At 39.6% G+C, this 20,986-nt stretch overlaps 1 pseudogene; it reads left to right on the forward strand.

Annotated features, from left to right (window-relative positions):
• Positions 1–17,705: 17,705 nt before the first annotated feature.
• Positions 17,706–20,166, forward strand: LOC138147940 (heat shock cognate 71 kDa protein-like; annotated as a pseudogene).
• The last annotated feature ends 820 nt before the right edge of the window (positions 20,167–20,986 follow it).

Genomic DNA, 20,986 nt, shown 5'->3' on the forward strand with positions numbered 1-20,986 from the left:
AACAAAACAAAACATAACAAAAAATACCACAAGTGGTAGCTCTCAAATTTTGGTCTAGTTACCCCCTGATGGTCTCTAAGATACAATTTTTAGGAGGTCTGCAATGTTGAAATTATATTTATAATAATATTAAGATATTAAAATTTTTAATATGGAAAATCTATGTATACACATATACATATACTATGCATAAATATGTTATATGTAATATGCTGTTTATAATATATGTATATATATATATATATAATATAGGCACACACATATACACACATATGTGTGTATATTCCACTTAAAAAAAGTTTTAGGGGAATCTCCCTGAAATAAAAATGTTTGAGACCTGCTGGTTTAAAGGAAGGCTCACAGTGTGTTGGTTTGATTCTCTACTGAGTATTAATGTGAAGAATAGACAACACCACTACCTAGCATTTATATAGCACTTTGAGGTTTGCAAAGTTCTTCACAGTAACCTCAATTGGTCCTCGCAGCAACCCTGGGTTGTAAAGGTAAATCTGTGCATGTTCTGAAATTTAGAGTCTTAGGAAGCTGCCTGAAGTCCTTACAGAATAAGAGTTTGGCTCAGGGTCACATAGCTGGTCTATACCATACTGGGTCAAGGGTCAAGGGTCAAGGGAGATAGATGGTACTATTGTCCACATTTTATAAATGAGGAAACTGAAGCAGACAGAGGCTAAGTGACTAAACCCAGATATTTCTGTCTCTAGTTCCAGCATTCTATTTATTACATCATCTAACTGAATCCCAGAGTATGAAAAAGGTGGTTGCTTTCTATATCAGTACCCAGCCTCAGTGAGACATGGAATGAGCTTCCTCCTCACCTCTACCTATTAGAATTCTTCCTTTTCTTCAAGGCTCATCTCAGAAGCCCCCTCCTGCAGGAACCTTTCCTGATCCTCCTAATTATTAGTACCCGATTACTCTTTAACTTATATTGTATTTGTCCATTTAGATGTTGTGTCGCTCATCTCCTTGGAGGAGTGGTAACTTTTGCTTTCATCTTTGCATCTCCAGCACTTTGTCCAGTGTCTTGTAGATATTCGGTAGATGTTTGTTGAGTTGTATTAGACTTGTCTTAAGCATAGAGTATTATCAGGGAATACCTCCACCGAGTTCCTCTGGTAGCCTCATTCTAGTATGAAGATAATCCTGGATTTCAAAGGTTATGTCTATAAAATGCAAACTCTGGAAAGTTCTACCGAGGTGGGCTAAGAATGACACATGAGAATGGACTTGGTGAATGACTGTGCCCACTGTCCTACCAGCCTAACTTATCAGCAGTCAGTTGACTGGTGCTAAATTTTTTGATCATGACAACACAATGAAGTAAATACTATAGGAACTAGGTCAAGGGTCAAGGACTGGGTCTGAGAATTCACTGGTCATAACAATAATAATAAAATAGCCATCATTTACATCATGCTTACTGTGTGCCAGGCACTGTGCTGAGAATTTTACAGTTATGACCTCATTTCATTCTCACAACACCCTGAGTTGTAGGAGCTGTTATTATCCCCATTTCATAGATGAGGAAATTTAAGCAAACAGAGATTAAGGGATTTGCCCAGGATTGAGATTGGATTTGAATTTAGATCTTCCTCAACCTAGGTCCAATGCTCTAACTCTAGGTTATGAAACTCCCTCTAGTGATGTTGGTAGTCACTTTCTTTTCAATGTATGGCCTACAACTTATGGGGCATGACAACCCAATGAAATAAATGCTAACAATATTAATTTTTAAAAATTAAAAAAATCTCTCAGCCATGTGTATTTCCCCCTGCCTTTTCATCTTCTGATGATTTCCATTATGGTGGTGACCATGCAGGAAGATAGGCAAGTGAATATTGAGAATAACAGAGATCTAAGATGATCTTCAAACATTAATTAATTAATTAATTTTTTTGGCCTTTTTTTTTGAGAGGCAGTTGGGGTTAGGTGACTTGCCCAAGGTCACACGGCTAGTAAGTGTTAAGTGTCTGAGGCAAGATTTGAACTGAGGTCCTCCTGACTCCAGGGCCAGTGTTTTATTCACTGTGCCACCTAGCCTCCCCTCAAACATTAATTTACCTGCTAATATTCTCAATGTAGGATCTTTGTCTGATATCCAGGGAAGAGCATCTATAGTAAAAAAACAAAAACCAAAAAAACCTCAACTCATTTTAAATGAAACCCAAAGATTTATAAGGAAGTTACAGTTAGATGGGAGGATGGACCCCATGTTCTTTTCAGAGAGACAAAAGAGTGGATGGAGTTAATTTCATCATGTGCCCAAGGGCAATAAGAAATATTCTTCTGTGAACTACTTGGTCATTTGGTCTTGCACTACTCAAGATAAATATAAGCAAATGGACCACCATGAAGATAATTGCAGTTTATGCCTCAACATCTGTGCAGAGGATGAAAATGTTTTTTTTTTAATTTTCTGAAGGTCTTACATATGACATTGACATGTCTTGATATTTTGGTGACTTTGGTGCAAGAGTGAACACAGGAGTAGGTGGAGAGTACTATGTTGGAAATTACAGTTTAGGATCAAGACATGAAAAAAGGCCAAAAGTTTGTTGAATACTAAAAGATTTTATTTCTATATATTGTGAATGCTGTGTGAATACTAACTTGTGGTTATTATCATATGATGTTTGCTGTTGCTTTTTTAACTAAACCTATGATTGCATTGGCATGGGGAACTCCTGTTAAGGAAACTATCTCTTAACGTAAATCAGTACATGTTCTGAAATTTGGAGTCTCAGAAAGTTGCTTAAGATTCTACAGATTAGGAGTTTTGGGTCACATAGCTGGTCTATGCTAGAAGCAGAACCAGAACACAGGTCTTCTTGACCTGGAGGCTCTCCAGCCAGCATGGTCTAAAGTGCTGGACTTCATGTCAAAGACCTGGGTTCAAATCTCCCTTTGGATCTTTGTTATCTGCATGACCTTGAGCAAGACATTTAACCATTATGGGCCTCAGTTTCCTCATCTGTAAAACTAGAGACTTGGACTCACTGAACGCTCAGTTACCTTCCTGTTCTAAGTCTATGATCCTGATGTTTAATTTATTTTTAATATGTTAGGTTTAGATATGAGAAATTTGGTTTTATGATTCTAACCCTTTGCTTTGCACAGATCAACAGACCAACAGACCAACTGGGGCCACTGCAGAAAGCTTATTAAATAACTGAACTCTCATGTAATGATTCAATTCGAAACTCCAGTCTGCCTTGCTTTGAAAACAAACTCCAGTATGTGTATACAAAAATTCAAACTTACCCAACAGAGGGTTTAGAGTTTTTTTTAATTAGCATTACACAATTATTTTTCACTTTACAAAGAGTTCCTTAAAATTGGGAGTTCCCCTATTGCATTTCAAATATGATTCCATTTACAAAACAATAAAATATACTTTTATGCATTTCCCAGAAGTATAGCTCATGAGTAAAATAGGTAAATCCATACAATCAGGCAGTTAGATGAACCAGTATTACAAATGTGCATTTCCCACAAATACTTTTGTGTTATAAAAATGGTTATCCACACGGTCCACTCCAAGAACCCCATGGTTCCCTAGTCAGTGCTCACTGATGATGGCTATGATCATGTCCATATGAGGCAAGCAGTTTCAGACACCATCTGTGATAGTAATGGCAATTAAAGATTCCCCTGTATTGGCTTGGTTTTCAAATTGATTGTATTAAAACCCAGAGTTTGTTAATCCCACCTGTGGGATGGGCTTGTTGATGTGAAAAGAAAGTCCTGAACTGGGAGGAGCTGGTGACGTAGATTTGGAGAGACACGAGAGAGAGAGAGGCGGAAGATCTTTTTTGGAAGCAGCACCTCGTGGAGAGAGAGAGACTAAGAGAATTGCTGGTGGCCGCTTTGAATTGCCCTGGACTTTTGAGACCTGCCCCCTGAGCTGCCAAGGACTGAGGAGACATGGCTGTTTTGCTGGTACTTTGTCTGTCTGTTTTGATGTTATTTTGCCAGATTTGTCCACTGGTGAAAGACTGTCCTTTTGTTGAAGAAGTCCTGGAACCTGGCTGTTCGCTAAGAAGGCCTGCGACTGTCCTGCAGACAGAGAGTGAATACTGTCCACTGGTGAGGGACAGTACTGTTGTTGCAGGGGTCTGGAGACTGTCCTGCAGACAGAGTGAATAGTGTCCACTGGTGAGGGACAGTGCTGTTGTTGCAGGGGTCTGGGAGCCTTTCTGTTGGTTCAGAAGCCCTGAAGAAGGATTTTCTTGTTGTATGTTTACAGAAATCCTGGGAGAGGGCTTTGCTAATGTGTTCAGGGGTTCTAGGACTGTTCTACAGACACAGGATAAATTCATGAAGGGACTGGCAATGTATCTTGTGGCTTTGCTAAGCCTTGTCTCCCCAGGAACTAAGATTGCTGAGAACTTGCCTCGTGTCAAAATGAAGAAAAGACCTCCATTTGGGTATTAAGTGCTGTGTTTAAACTTGATGTAACTCTGGGGTAGATTCAATTGTGATCCAGGGGTGGGGAACTTTTGACCTTATGTTTGGAAACTAATCTCCATTTGAGAAAAGGGGCTTTGTGGTGGACTTAATTAAGGTATAGCCTAGGGGTGGAGAAGTATTTAGAACAGAGACTTTGTAATTGATTGAATGATTGGAAGGTCCTGGGGTGGGGTAGTACTTGGAGATTATTTAATCACATTTAGTAAATGCTGTGTTTGGAAGGATGTCATGTTTTGATCTTCTCTGTTCTTGGTTTGTCACTAAATAAAATAGAGAGCACCTATGCTGGTATTTTGAACCTGGGAAGTTGCCTTTCTTTTGGCATTACATTACACCATCCACACATGGGCATAACACACAAAAGGCCCCTGCAGAAGGGTGACAGGAGGGGGGGGGGAAGAGAGAGAGAGAAAGCTGTGTTTGGAGGGATGTCATGTGAGAGAGAGAGAGAGAGAGAGGGGGGGGGAGAGAGGGAGGAAGGGGGGGAGAGAGAGGGAGGAAGGGAGGGAGAGAGGGAGAGAGGGAGGGAGAGAGATTATTGTTTAGCAAATGACTATATTAACCTCCTGGTCTGATGGTCTGTGAAAACTTGGCTACACATCAAGCAAGAGCTCATAAAATCACCAGTGTAAAAGTTGACTGAATGCTCAAAAACCAAGCCTTACAGTTCACTTCAACGACTTTCTTTTCTTTTCACAAGTTGATCATTTTAAGAACATATATATTTCCCCACTCATCTAACTTCAGACTCCACCAAAACAAATGCAAGCCTAAAGCATCTATCCTACTAATAATTACATATGAGGGCCCCTTGTGAACAGAAAATATCTTAAAAACCACAGGAGAAGGAAAAAACTATGATTTTATTGCTGCCTTAAGTAACAAGTGCCCAGTATAGCAAAAGACAGAAAGAAGCAGCAGAGAAGACAAAAACCAAAGAAAGGATTCATCTGTTGAATGGATACCCTTTCTGTGAACCAAATCAACACATAGCCCATAAACCAGAAGAAACCTCTTTAACAGCTACACCTGTTAAAAGGATAGGCTTGCTAAGAGCATAGCAGATTGGTTTTTAAAGGAAAGGGGTGTGTTTCTAAGATAGTGGTTCTGTTCAATAAAACCCCACCAATTTCAGGAGCCTTTCTGAGGCCCCTCCACATTGTTTGGGTCTCTTGGAGCCAGAAAATTTGGACTGGATGCCTCACAGAAAAAAAATTCTAAGAAAATGAACGGACTTTTCTAAATTCTGTATGAGGCTGATGTGTAAATGACACCATTAAAGGAGGTGGAGACCTTTCTTTGAAAACAGACCAAATTTTAAGCTGGAGTTTTGTTTTGGCTTCCTCAAATAATTGAAAAAATGTGGGTGTTTAAATCCAAAAGCAGGAGAGGTACCATGGCTATAGTTTACTCTTTCAACAATTCCAACTTGATAAAAAAAAACCCAACAAATTCAAACTTATCTGAGTTAAGATTCAGTATGGTAATCTCCCCTGTTTCAAATACACAACTTTCCAAAGATGATGACAGTTGTTGGAACAAAGGCTTCCATGAGATCACTTTTGCTACTTTTAACATGTTATTTATTGGCACCCTTCACATAAAAAAATGATGAATCCTCTCTTTTTCTTTCTCTTCACTCCTCTAAAATTCCTGGATGGCCTGCCCTCTTTCTTTCCACCCCCACTCCCCACCCCCTTCAGAGTTTCTCTCCCCTAAACCCTTGCTCTGTGTTAGCATTTGGTTAAACATTAAAATGGGGCTAGATTACACTATTTGGCAATGTCTAACAAGCTGTTAGTAAATGATAAACCACTCTGGGGTCAGTCTTGTAGGTAACAAATCCCATTAGGTTTCACGTTGCTATTGAGAGAATACAGTAACAAATGCTCCAGGAGAAAAGTGAAAATGTCAGCACCTGGTTTTGGAAGGTGATATTTACTTGGGGATCTCTTAAGGCAAAGGAGAAGTGGAATGAATTGGAGCTTAGTGTGTGGTGCCTGATTGATGGAAATGACTAAAAATGAAAGCATTTACCTCCTAAGTTTGTGAGTACAGCAAATCCCACAAGACCTTTGTGGGGCTGTACCAGGTCTCCTGGCTACACCAGTCAACATTCAGTCATCAGAGACGTGATGGCAACAGAATACTTCACTGATGCTGCCCTTATCACAGAGGGGCACAGAACTGAAACTTCATGTGAATGGGCCACTTTTAAGGGGTGAAAAGTAATTAATCATGGTAGCCTAATCATTGACTAACCTCTCTGACCTTGAGAAAAACTTGAAGTGATCTACCAGTCTTTCCAGTGGTTTTCAAAGTATGGTCTGAGACCCCTGATGGTCCCTGAGACCCCTTTAGGGGGTCTATGAGATCAAACCTATTTATACAACAATACCAAGACATTTAAAATTTTAATATGATAAATATCTGTAGCTATAAAGCACATAAAATCTTGTGGGTATCCTCAATGATTTTTAAGAATTTAAAGGGATATTGAGACCTAAAAATTTAGAACCATGACTTTAGACCATTTTGAGATGATTATTTGAGTGCCTCCCTCTCCTAATACCTTACCTTGTATACCATACATATGTATGTGTGTATACTTGCATGTGTGTATGCTAACTCTCCTGATACAACATAGACTCCTTGAGAACAGAATCTGTTTCTTTTTTGTCTTTTAATCCCTAGCACCTAGTACCAAGCCTGGCACAATTAGGTGCTTAATAAATAATTTGTGATTGATTTGGCAATATCTCTGAAGCACCCACATGACAGATGCACCATGGGTTGCAACACAACATGACTGGATGATCATAGGATCATAGGTCTGGAGCTAGAAAGGAGATAAACTGCTCAAACTCCCTCACTCCATCCTCCGAGGAGGATACTGAGGTCCAGAGAAGCTGTCATTTTCCCAGGGTTACATAGGTAATAAACAGAAGGGCAGGAATTATAACTCAGGCCCCACCACTCTGCATTCAATGCCCTATTGTAATGTTGATGGGATGTAAGATCTTCCCCATCCATTAATAGGCCTCACATGGAGCCCATTAAGGGAAGCTTGCTTAGGGGAGGCTTGCTTGTAGGAAGGCTTTCACACCTTTGTTAATTTCTAATTAGGTGGAGGGTTGTGATGCCCTCTGGCTCTAAAACGGGTATGTATACTCTGAGGTGAGCATTTTGCTTTGGGGCTCACTCATTGGAAGAGTGTTTGTGTAATTTGACCAGATGAAACTCTGGGTAGTCATTAAGGAGCCTCATGACTTTGAAAAACCCAGATGTTGGTGCTTCTCTCTCTGGTAACTATGTATGTATTGCCTTGGACACACAGTGGGATCTGTCTGTTGGTCTGTGCTAATTTCTCAGACAGTTAGAAGCCCCGTCTGTTTGTCTTTATTTCTCTGCTTGTATTTTCTCTATATTTACTGTTTGTATTTTCTCTGAAGTTCAGGGTACTGACTTGTCCTCTGAACTAGTGAATGTAATTAAAAAAAAATATTGTTGACCCCCTGAACAGCTGTCTTTCCTAGTGAAGCAGATCTAAGAACTTGTGCCAGCAGCCATCCTGGGCATGCCAGTGTGCTTGGTGCTACACTTGTGCATTGCACGGTGCTACTTTCTCAGTAGGAGACCTGGGAAATTCTTAGATGGTAAAGCTATATGCATATAATATATATTATATATTAATGCATTTCAATATTATATATTAGTTTATTAATCAACATTAAACATTAAACAAAATATAATATATTCTATAAAATGTTTATGTTATATATTTGTATGATATAAATTATATATTATACATTATTATGTCTTATTTACATTTATTATGGTATTATACATATACATACATACATATACACATACATATATAGTGGTACAAAAGGTAGAATGATTTGACTGGAGACAAGAGGCCCTGAATTCAAACCTGACCCCAGACACTTATTAGCTGTGTGACCCTGAGCAAGTCACTTAACCCTCTTTGCCTCACTTTCCTCTTCTATAAAATGGTCTGGAAAAGGATTGACAAACTAGTTCTGTATCTAATGCCAAGGAAATCCCAAATGGGGTCATGAAGAGTCAGACACAACTGAAAATGACTGAACAGGAACATATACCCATGTTTATATGCATATGTGTATATATGCACATCTGTATGGGCATGTGTGTGTATGTGTATGAGCACCTCCTGAAAGTATCCCAGAGAGTGACTGAATATCAATTTTATAGCAGTTCAGAAGAGGCTGTTTTGTAATGGAAAAGGGATAAGTGAGTATGATTGATATTTCTAAGGATCACATTTATTTGTAGTAACCTGATTAGAAATGAGTTATGTTTATTTTTTCTATCTGTGAATGCATTTCCATAAAAGTGGCTAAATTATTAAAGGATAATGAATTTTAAATATGTGGTTTTAGTAATAGGGAGAAATAATAATTCTCTTATTATTCATCCAAATAATCAGAATTATTTTAAGTGTTTAATGACAAATAAAACCTGTTGATAATCAGGAAAAATGGGGGGAAATTATTTATTATCACAATCAAAACAGTTATAAAACACTTTGTGGAGCTAAGAAATGCATGAAATAACCAAACATCTTTATCTCTCAGGCTTAATGAGTAGTTATACACATGCACACACACACATACACAGATATGTGTATATATACACATATGCATGTTAACACGGGTATATGTTACTGTTCAGTCATTTTCACTTGTGTGTGACTCTTCATGACTCCATTGGGGTTTTCTTGGCAAAGACATTGAACTGGTTTGTCAATCCTTTTCCAGACCATTTTATAGACGAGGAAACTGAGGCAAAGAAGGTTAAGTGACTTGCTCAAGATCACACAGCTAGTAAAAAAAGTGGTCATGACACTAAGATTGCCTTCTCATCTGTCTAGAATATATATGTCCACAAGGCATTGAATTTCACAGGTGTGCTGTTTGTCAGTAGGGAAGGATGGAGCAGGATGATTTATGCACACTGAGAACAGTGTGTTGTTGTTGAGTTATTTTTTCAGTCATGCCCAACTCTTCATGACCCCATTTGGGGTTTTCTTGGCAAAGATACTGGAGTGGTTTGCCATTTCCTTCTCCAGCTTATTTTACAAATGAGGAAACTGAGGGCAAACAGGGTTAAGTGACTTGCCTAGGGTCACACAACTCATAAATGTCTAAGGCTAGATTTGAACTGAGGAAGAGGAACCTTCCTGACTCCAGGCCTGGCACTCTATCCACTGTGCCACCTAGCTGCTCCTAGAGAGAAGTGAGCTATGCCCAAATGCCACCTGCTCTATATTCTTCCCTGATTTCTCTCTCTTTCATTTGCACACACACACACACACACTCACACACACATGTATGCATGTACCAGTTTCACAAAAGATATAATAATTGGAAGAGATCACCAGCATTATCCTATCTAACCCATACCTGCCTAGGAATCCTGTCTCTAATATTCTTGATGATTTGTCACCCATAATCTCCTTGAAGATAATCAGTTATGAGCATAATTGTAAGGATGATTAATGGTGAAAGACTTAATTACTCTGATCAAGACAATAATCCAAGATAATTCCAAAGGACTCATAATGAAAAATGCTATCCACCTCTAGAGAGAGAGAACTGATAAGCTCTGAATGCTGATTGAAGCATACTAGTTTCACTTTTGTTATTTTTATTGTTTTGTGTGTATGTATTTTCTTTTGATACACAGCTAATATAGAAATATGTTTTACATGATTTCACATGCATAATTGATATCATATTGCTTGCCTTCTCAAGGGGTGAGGGAGGGGTGGGAGGGAAGGAGAGAAATTGTAAGCTATTATCCCTTTTATCAGAAACACCACCTGGTGCCTCTGTTTCCTCTTCTCCATGTTAAATATTCCTTCTTCCTTCAACCAATTTTCACTAGGCAATTATTGATCTCTCTTCTTTCTCTTATAATCATTCTCTCCTTTTCCACCAGATCCCTTCCTACCACCTACTCATATTTCTAGATATTTTCCACCTTTAAAAATTACTCATTTGACCTTGCCATTGCCTAAAGGTATCATCCTATGAATTTCCTCCCTTTCATAGCCAAATTCCTGGAAAGGATTTTCAACATTTGTTGCCTTAATTTCTTCAGTTTCCATTCCCTTGAAATTTGGTTTCCAGTATCACGAACTGAGTTTACCATCGATTTCATAACTGCTGAATCCAAATTCTTAGTTGGCATCCTTCTTAACCTCTTGGAAACTTTGGCCACTGTTACTTCCCCTTCTCCTGGGTACTTTCTCCTTCCTTAACTTCTGTTCCAGCACTTTCTCTTAGTTCTCCTACAAGTCTAGTTGTTTCTCTGTCCTCTTCACAAGCTCATCCTTCTTCTTTACACGAAGTATGGGATCTGTCTTCAGACCTTTTCTATTTTCATCCATTCTTTCCCTGGATAATCTTATCAGCTCCCAGGGATGTAATTAGCATCTGTTACCTAACTCCAAAATCCACCCAAATCTCTCTTCTGAGCTTCAATTCTGTACCACCAATTGCTATTTGGACATTCCCACTTGGATGACTAACTTACATCCCAAACTCAATGTGTCTAAAGCAGAACTCATAATATCTTCCCCCAGACACATGTTTCCTCTAAACTTCCCCATTTCTGTGAATGGCACCACTATCCTTCTCATCATCCTGATTTTCACACAGTTATTTCATCCTTGATTCCTCCTCCTCCTTTAACTTTCATATCCAATCAGTTGTTATCTTGTTCAATCTATTTCCATAATATCTTCTCACAGCTATTCCCAATGAATTAAAATGTTCAAGGTACTTAACACAACACTTGGCACATATTGGGTCTTTGATAAATGCTTGTTTTCTTCCTCCTTCTATCTCCTTCTATTTGCTTACAAGGTCTCTTAAGAGGCAGCACTTAATAGTGGCTAGGACCCTAGAGTTGGGGTCAAGAAGTCCTATGGTAGGTGTGAATGCTGTCTCAGATGCTTACTATCTGTGTGATCCTAAGTCACTTAACCTCTTTTGGTTTTGGTTTCCTTAACTGTCAAATGAGGAGTTTGTCCTTGGTTACTTCTTAGGTGCCTTCCAAGCTCATGTCCATTGCTACCATGACACAATCTATCCATCTCATCCTCTGTCATCCTTTTTTCCTTTTGCCTTCAATGTTTCCTAACACCAGTGTCTTTTCCAGTGAGTTCTGTTTTCTCATTATATGGTCAAAGTATTTAAATGTCAGCTTTAGTATTTACTCTTCCAGTGAATAGTCTGAATTAATTTCTTTGAGTATTGACTGATTTAATCTTCTTGTTCTCAAAGGGGATCTCAGAAGTCTTCTCCAGCTCCACAGTTTGAAAGTGTCTATTCTGCAGTGCCCAGTTTTCCTTTTAGTCCACCTCTCACAGTCATGCACTGCTACTGAAAAAAAAAACATAGCTTTGACTATATGAACCTTTGTTGGCAAGGTGATGTCTCTGCTGTTTAGTATCTTGTCCAGATTTGCCATAGCTTAATTCCAAGTTGCAAGCACCTTTTAATTTCATGGCTACAGTCACTGTCTGTAGTGATCGTTGAGCCAAGAATATAAAATCTGACACTGTTTTAATTTATTCTCCCTCTATTCACCAGGTAGTAATGGGACCAGTTGCCAAGATCTTATTTGTTGTTTTTATGTTAAGCTTTTTCTCTCTTCTTTTTCACCCTCATCAAGATGCTTCTTCTTAATCCTTCTTTACCTTCTGACATCAGAGTGGTATCATTTACATAGTGAGATTATTGATATTTCTCCCAGAAATCTTTATTCCGACTTTTGACTCATCCAGCCTGACCTTTCCCATGACGTACTCAGAATATAAGTTAAATAAATAAGGCGACAATAAACGGCCTGGTCATACCCCTTTTCCAATCTTAAAACAATCAGTTGTCCCATGTTCAGTTCTAACTGTTGCTTCTTGACCTGCATGAAAGTTTCTCAGGAGACAAATCAGATGATCTGATACTCCCATCTCTTTGAGGACTCGCCACATTTTGTGGTGGTCCACACATCAAAGGTTTTAGTGTAATCAATGAGGCAGAAGTAGATATTTCTCTGGAACTCCCTTGTTCTCTCCATAATCCAGTGAATGTTGGCAATTTGGTCTCTACTTCTGAATCTTTGAAAACCAGTCTGCTCTTCTGATAATTCTCAGTTCACATATTACTGAAGCCTAGCTCGCAGAATTACCTTGTTGGTGTGTGAAAATAATGCAATTGTTTGGTAATTTGAATATTCTTTGCAATGGACCTTCTTTAGGATTGGGACTTAAACTGATCTTTTCCAATGTAGTTTCAGTTCATTAGTTTCCAAAACACTGATGAGTTTTCTAAATTTGCTGGCTTATTGAGTGCAGCACTTTAGCAGCATCATTTTTTTTAGGATTTTAATAGCTCAACTGGAATTCTATCACCTCCACTAGATTTATTGGTAATAATGCTTTTTCAGGCCCACTTGACTTCATTCTCCAGGATGTCTGACTCTAAATCAGTAACCACACAATCGTGGTTATTGGTGATGTTAAGATTTTTCTCCTATAGATTGGTGTATTCTTGCCACCTCTTCTTAATCTCTTCTACTTCTGTTAAGCCCCTGTCATTTTTTGTCTTCTATCATGCCCATTTTTGCATGAAACATTCCCTTGGTATCTCTACTTTTCTTGAAGAGACCTCACCCCCCCCCCCCATTTTATTGTCTTCTATTTCTTTTCAATGCTCATTTAATAAAATCTTGTTATCTCTTCTTGCTATTTTCTGGAATTCTGCATTCAATTCAGCATAATTTTCTCTTTCTTCTTTACTTTTTCCTTTCCTTCTTTCCTCAATTATTTGTAAAGCCTCATCAGACAGTCATTTTGCTTTCTTGTTCTTCTTTTTCTTTGGAATTTTTTTTGTCACTGCCTCCTTTACAGTATTGTGAATCTCTTTGTATAATTCTTCAGGCACTCTATCTACCAGTTTTGACCCATTAAATCTATTCATCACTTCCACTTCAGATTCATAAGGGACGTCATTTAGGTCATACCTATATGGTCTGATGGTTTTCCCTACTTCATTCAATTTCAGCCTGAATTTTTAAATAAAGTTCATCATCTGAGCCATAGTCAGCACCAGGTCTTGTTTTATCTGACTGTATAGAGTTTCTCCACCTTTGGTTGTAAGGTATAGAATTAATCTGGTTTCTATAGTGACCATCTGGTGATGTCCATGTGTAGATTCACCTTTTGAGTAATTGAAAAAGAGTATTTGCTATGACCAGTGAACTATCTTGACAAAACTCTGTTAGTCTCTGCCCTACTTAATTTTGTATCCCAGGGCCAAACTTGTCTGTTATTCCAATTATCTTTTGATTTCCTATTTTAGCAATCCAATCTCTTATTATGAATGTGACATTTTTGGTGTGTTACTTCTAGAAGATCTTGTAGATCTTCATAGAACTGATCAGCTTTGGCCTCTTCAGCATCAGTGGTTGGAGCATAGACTTATATTACTGTAATGTTGAATGGTTTACCTTTGATTCAAACTGACATCATTCTGTAACTTTTGAGATGATAACCCAGTACTCCTTTTCTCACCCTTTTGTTGACTATAAGGGCTACTCTGTTTCTTCTAAGGGATTCTTTCACAGTAGCATATTCAATGATCACCTGACTTAAATTCACCCATTTTCCTCCATTTAAGTTCACTGACACCCCAGATGTTAACATTTACTCTTTCCATTTCCTGTTTGATCACATCTAGCTTACCTTGTTTCATAGATCTTACACTCCATGTTCCTATGCACTATTGATCTTTACAGCATCAGACTTTCCTTTTGTAACCAGACACGTCTGCAGCTGAGCTTCCTTTCAGCTGTGGACAAAAAGTTTCATTGCACTGGAGCTACTGGTAGTTGTCCTCTGTTCTTCCCCAGTAACAGTTTGGGCACCATCGAACCCGAGGGGCTCATCTTCCAGTGTCATATCTCTTATAATTTTAATACTGTCCATGGGGTTTTCTTGGCAAAGATACTGGAATGGTCTGTCATTTCCTTCTACAGTATATCGACACCTTTTGTCAGAACTCTCTACTATGACTTGTCCATCTTCAGTAATCCTGCATGGCATAGCTCATAGTTTCTTTGTGCTGCACAAGTCCCTCTGCCACAATAAGGCAGTGATTCAGGAGGGAATGTTCTGGAGTGTCAACTCTTAGAAACTTTTCAGGTGGAACCAGTGGAAGGGAACAACTTGAAGATATTCTATTTCTGGTATTAGGGATGAGGGCATTTAGAAAGATTAATTTCACTTTGGTATAGTTCCTAATATTGGCATGATTCCATTAAAACAAAATCTTCCCTCCAGTTTGGTAACAAGTGAAAAAGTAAAAAAAATATATATTTGAAAGAAAATTCTGGGGAGGTAAAACACTGGCACAGAACTATCTTATTAAAGAATTGAGTGAAGAATCTAGGGCATATCACTAAATATCATTATATTCTCAACTTTATCTATCACTTATTAGGAAGGTGATGTGATTTATTGACACAAGAAAGGTAGACTTGTTGATAAACTATGGCCCATGAAACCAGCACCCTCAATAGATTAACTTCCCTGGATTCTTCCCAAAACATACTTCAGCAAATCAGTACTAACCCTGTTTTCCCATAATACTTTAGACTGAAGATGCCCTCAGAATCAACTTAAACATACTATCAAATGCATATCCCAGGGCCATTTTGGAATCCATCTACTGTGGTTCTAGGGTACATGGTGATGAAAAAGCAGTTATTTCTTTCACTATAGTTGACCCATTGTCAGAATGCCATCCTTGAATGACCTGGTCCAGTTTATAGCTGTCTAAATTGTGTGTTTGGGAGAGGCAACAAAGAATAAACATTCCAAGGGAAGAGGGTAAGGCTTCTATGTCTCTTTAACTATACTTTATGATTATGTGTTTGTGGGAAGAGGATGAGGAAAAGGTCATGTTGTAGCATAATGTAAAGAGAGGTAAACTGGGATGGGGCTTTCCCTACTTAAATCAGAACAAAAAGCATCCTTACTAAAAAGGGAGGATCTAGGGTCAGAAAGCCTGTGTTTGAGTCCCAGCTTTGACATTCCATATGTGACCTTGGGAAGAAATTAAACCTGCCCAATCCTCAGTGTCTTCCCCTATAACATGAAGAGGTTAAACCAGATGAGAGATTTGAGAGACTTAAAACTGGGATACCAATTGGGAAACAATAATCTAAGTGAGGGTAGTTAGGTGACACAGTGGATAGAGTGCCTGGCCTGAAGCCAAGGAGACTCATCTTCCTGAGTTCAAATCTGACCTCAGACACTTATTAGCTGTGTGACCCTAGATAAGTCACTTAACCCTGAAATGCCAAACCGCTCCAGTATCTTTGCTAAGAAAACCCCAAATGGGATCATGAAAAGTCAGACAAGCATCAACAAATCTAATTGACCTAAAGTTGTAGCTTTGTGATCTCCAAGGTTGGCCCTTTTTCACCCATGTCAGGGGGCTTATGTGTATGTAGGTGACTGCAAAGAAAAATGTTGACTAAGCTAGGAAGAGCTGCACATTTTGGGGACCATAAGGGAAAAGAAATGGCTTCCAATCTCTTTCAGGAAGTCTATTATAAAATGAAAGGGATGATCCTTAGAAGTAATTCTTTCATTTTACAGATGAGGAACTTGAGTAATTTTTCTACTATACCATATTAAATATGTCCACGTCTTCCCTTTTCAGCCCCCAAGAATCCTGGAGTAAATCATTCGTCTGTGCCTCCATTTTCCATTTGTAAATGGGAGTCATCCTCCTCATATCCGTCTTCCTCATCCTCTTTTCCTTTCCCTTTCCCTCCTGTAAAACCTAAAAATGATCATCCTTCTCCCACCATTACTGCTATGGTGGCTCAGGGTCAGCATATCCAACTGGCTTCCTGTGGCACTTCAATAAACTTCCAGGGAGGAAGTGGTCTAGTTATGATTTCTGCAGTGGAAGGTGCCTCCAACGTGCTCTTTTCTTTTGTCTAATAGATACTTGGGGGAGGGGGAAAGTGGTGGAGAAAGGAGTGTGGGTGGGGAGAAATTAGTGTTCACTCACAGTTCCTTAGCTGTTTTGGCTGAGCACATTGCAGAACTACAGGCAATTCTTTCCATTGGGATATCATTCTGGTGTTGATAAGAATAATTGCCTGGCAAGGAGATCTGAATGAAATGCTCCCCTCCCCTCTCTCCTCTAGCTTCTCCTTCACCTCTTACTTCTCCTCCCTCTCTTGACCTCCTCCCCCAACCACACACATACCACTTCTTCCCACTGCCCACCCTCTTAAAGAAAATAGCTTTAATTATAATCAATAGAAAGAAAAGGTGAATTATTTTTCTTGGGAAGCCTCATGCTGGAAAAATGACTCAGTCATAAAGGGCAGTTGACCTTGGGTGGAAACACTCAGAGTCTGATCTCGGTGCCTCTTACGCAGCAGGATACCACAATGTTATCACAGAGGAAATCCATGGTGTTCAATTCTGTATCCACAGTACAGAAAGCCAGAGTTCTGCTGCCAAGTTCCTACAGGCAACTAGAAGAGAAAGAATCATTTCAGTGAAGCTGTGCTTTCTGGGGAAGACTGATAACATTTCCACATGGTTTAAAAAAAAAAAAACAAACCTCATATTCAAAGCTCATAAAAGATTTCTTAGATGGTCTTTAGTAATTCTGGTGAAATATTGAAAAGAGTTCATCTGGAGTTGGCTACAGAGGAACTGGTGCCTAAGAAGGATTATCCTTTAGATTCATTCATTCTTTTAATTCAATCAAGAATCATTTATTAAGCAACTACTGTGTAGAAAATACTGCACTATGTGCTAAAGAAGATACAAAGCTTAGTAAGATAGACATCCTGTTTTCATGGAATTTACCATCTAATAGAAGAATGTCATAAATATATAATTCACAATTTATATGATATGTAGCATTATTTAAGTGCATCAGAGACTTGTAGAATCAAGTGCTTTGTGAAATCTGATAGCAGGAGGTCATGATTGAAGAAGGAATCAGTGAAGGCTCAATATAAGAAGTAGAATTTGAATTGAGCTTTTAAGAGTAGATAGGGGGCTACTCAGTGCAGCAGCAGCCCTTTTATCTCCACAATGGTTAGCTATGACCCCCAAGTCCCCAGCAACCATGTTGAAGGGACCCGCAGTTGGCACTGATCTTGTTTCCACTTACTTCTGTGTGGGAGTCTTCCAAGGAGAGTGGAGATCATTGCTAATGACTGTAATGGAAATGCAAATTTAAAGATCTTCCCTGCCCCTAGGCTAAAGTGCACCTGGAGCCTGGGGTGGGAGGCTTGTATTTCAATAGATACTTTTTGATTAGCCAGTGGGTCCAGAAGGTTGTTACATTCTCTGAGCCAGGAGAAGGCTATACAAACCCTGATTTGAGGCTTTGTTTTGGGGCTCACTTTGAGAAGTGTTCTGTGATTTGGTCAGATGAGATTCTGGGAAGCTGTTGTTGAGAGCCCCCTGACTTTGAAAAACCCAGATGTTGATTTGGTATGGATGTAATGGTTGGACAATTTGGAAATCTGTCTACTTGATCTGTTTCTCTGTCTTGATAATTCTGTCTGTATACTCTGAAGTTCAGGGTGCTGACCTTTTCCCCCTGAACTAGGTAAATGATATATGTTTGACTGATTAAAGTAAGCTTGTTAACCCATTTTTAGTTGCTTTCCTTTATCAAAGCAGATCCAAGAACCTGTGTTGGCAGCCACCCTAGGGATGCTGGGGTGCTTGCTGCTACAATGACCAAGGAAACAGGACCACCCCAAGCTGTGTCACCTTCACCAACACAGAACTTTTCATTGGTGATGCTGCAAAGAATCAAGTTGCAATGAACCCGACCAACACAGTTTTTTATGCCAAATGTCTGATTGGTCACAGATCTGATGATGCAGTTTTACAGTCAGACATGAAGCATTGGCCTTTTATGGTGGTGAATGACACAGGCAGGCCTAAGGTCCAAGTGGAGTACAAAGGGGAGACCAAAAGTTTCTATACAGAGGAAGTATCTTCTATGGTCTTGACCAAGATGAAAGAAATTGCTGAAGCTTACCTTGGGAAGACAGTCACAAATGCTGTGGTCACAGTACCAGCCTGTTTCAATGATTCCCAATGTCAGGCCACCAAAGATGCTGGGACCTTAGCTGGTCTCAATGTGCTCCGAATCATCAATGAGCCAACTGCTGCTGCTATTGCTTATGTCTTGGACAAAAAGGTTGGTGCCCAGAGAAATGTGTTTATCTTTGACCTTGGAGGTGGTACTTTCAATGTCTCCATTCTTACCATTGAAGATGGCATCTTTGAGTTCAAATCCACAGCTGAGGACACCTACTTGGGTGGGGAGGACTTTGACAACTGAATGGTCAACAATTTCATTTCCGAGTTCAAGCAAAAGCACAAGAAGGACATCAGTGAGAACAAGAGGGCTGTTCACCATCTTTGCACTGCTTGTGACGTGCAAAGAGTTCCCTCTCTTCCAGTACCCAATCCAGTATTGAGATGACTGACTCCCTCTATGAAGGTATCGACTTCTATACACCAATCACCTGGGCCCATTTCAAAGAGCTGAATGCTGATCTCTTCTGTGGCACTCTGGACCCTGTGGAGAAGGCCTTAAGAGGTGCCAAGCCATATAAGTCTCAGATTCATGACATTGTCCTGGTGGGTGGTTCCACTCGAATCCCCCAAATCCAGAAGCTTCTGCAAGACTTCTTCAATGGCAAGGAACTCAACAAGAGTATCAATCCTGATAAGGCTGTTGCTTATGGTGCAGCTGTCCAGGCTGCCATTTTGTCTGGAAATAAATCTGAGAATGTGCAGGACTTGCTATTGTTGGATGTCACTCCTCTTTCCCTTGGAGTTGAAACTGCTGGTGGAGTTATGACTGTTCTGATCAAACGTAATACCACCATCCCCACCAAGCAGACATAGACCTTTACCACCTATTTGGACAACCAGTCTAGTGTGCTTATTCAGGTTTATGAAGGTGAGAGAGCAATGACAAAGGATAACAACCTGCTTGGCAAATTTGAGCTCACAGGAATCCTCCAGCAACCAGGGGTGTTCCTCAGATTGAAGTAACATTTGACATTGATGCAAATGGCATCCTCAATGTTTCTGCTGTGGATAAGAGCACAGGCAAGGAGAACAAGATCACCAGCACCAATGATAAAGGACGTCTGAGCAAAGAAGACATTGGGCATATGGTCCAGGAGGCTGAGAAATACAAGGCTGAGTATGAAAAGCAGAGAGACAAGGCGTCTTCCAAGAATTCTCTTGAATCTTATGCTTTCAACATGAAAGCAACCATAGAGGATGAAAAACTGCAAGGCAAAATTGGCGATGAAGACAAACAGAAGATCCTTGACAAATATAATGAAATAATCAGCTGGATGGATAGTAACCAGACTGCTGGGAAGGAAGAATTTGAGCATCAGCAGCAAGAATTGGAGAAGGTCTGCAAGCCCATCATTACTAAGCTGTACCAGAGTGCAGGGAGCATGCCGGGAGGCACGCCTGGGGGGTTTCCAGGGGGTGGAGCAGCCCCATCTTCTTCTGGACCCACCATTGAAGAGGTCGACTAAACACACCAGAAGAAAGAGCATTCCACACAGCTTTCAAAAAATTGAAGGACTCAAATTTGTAGCCAAGGCAGTAGCAGTTTAAAAGTAACATTTAAGCTACTGTGTGAATCTGGGCATTCTGAATACTTGAATGTGTGCAGAAGGAGAGAAGTGAACAACATCAAACTTTATCAGTACTAAACAAGTGGAAATGCAATTGCCCTGGAGAATAAAATCTATTTAAAATTGGCACCATAAAAAAAAGAGGTGGGGGGGCGGGGCTAGGCAGCACAGTGAATAGAACACCAGCCCTGGAATCAGGAGGACCTGAGTTCAAATGCAGCCTCGGACACTTAATACATACTAGTTGTGTGACCTTGGGCAAGTCACTTAACCCCAATTGCCCTGCCTTCCCTCCTCCAAAAAGAAAAAAAAAAAAGAGTAGATGGATATGCCACAAATAGTGAAGGAGATTAAGAAAATTCCAGGCTAGAGGGGAAAATGTCAGTAGGAAAACACAAGGTATGTTTCGGGGAACTTGTAAATTAAAATATAGAATATTTGAAGGAAGCAAATGTGAAAAAAAGCTGGAAAAAGAACATACCGTGTTTCCCCAATAATAAGACACTGTCTTATTAATTTTTTTGGACAGAAAAACACCAGAGGGCTTATTTTCAGGGGAGGGTTTATTTTAATGAACATTGACAGCAATTTTAATAAACAGGTAAATGTGAACAAAAAAATGTACCTTTATTCAATAAGCAAATCACTGGGGAAGAACAGGATGACGCGCTCACTGCTGCAGCTCTGATTGGATGCAGCTCCGAGCGCGGCGTGCGTT

This window comes from Petaurus breviceps, unplaced genomic scaffold (assembly GCF_028583685.1).
Source record: "Petaurus breviceps papuanus isolate PSGF00001 unplaced genomic scaffold, PetGlider_PUasm1.0 90808, whole genome shotgun sequence".
NCBI lineage: Eukaryota > Metazoa > Chordata > Mammalia > Diprotodontia > Petauridae > Petaurus > Petaurus breviceps.